This window comes from Cicer arietinum, chromosome 5 (assembly GCF_000331145.2).
Source record: "Cicer arietinum cultivar CDC Frontier isolate Library 1 chromosome 5, Cicar.CDCFrontier_v2.0, whole genome shotgun sequence".
NCBI classification, from domain to species: Eukaryota; Viridiplantae; Streptophyta; class Magnoliopsida; order Fabales; family Fabaceae; genus Cicer; species Cicer arietinum.
The window spans coordinates 65,003,847-65,004,158 of NC_021164.2; positions in this window are offsets into that span (position 1 = coordinate 65,003,847).

The following is a 312-nucleotide window of genomic DNA, read 5'->3' on the forward strand; positions in this document are numbered from 1 at the left end:
TTACGAAAATGTCATTCAGCTCACTTGAAAATATGCATTCCATGTTCAAGTACGAGGTACTGTTTTCTTGGCACTTGGGGACATGTGTTGTCCTTTTCTCTTTCCTTTCTTTAATGTTTGAATATTGTGTGGAGTTCTTTTCATTCTCTTTCTTCAAGACCTTCATAAAGCTTCACATGTGAGCTTTTTCTCTTTCCTCCATTTAATGCCTTGTAAGAACATGTGATGTCCTTTTTCATCCTTTCTTTAAGGCTTTGTGAAGGCTTCACGTGATGCCTTCTTTCTTCTTTCCTTGCCTTAAGACATGTGATC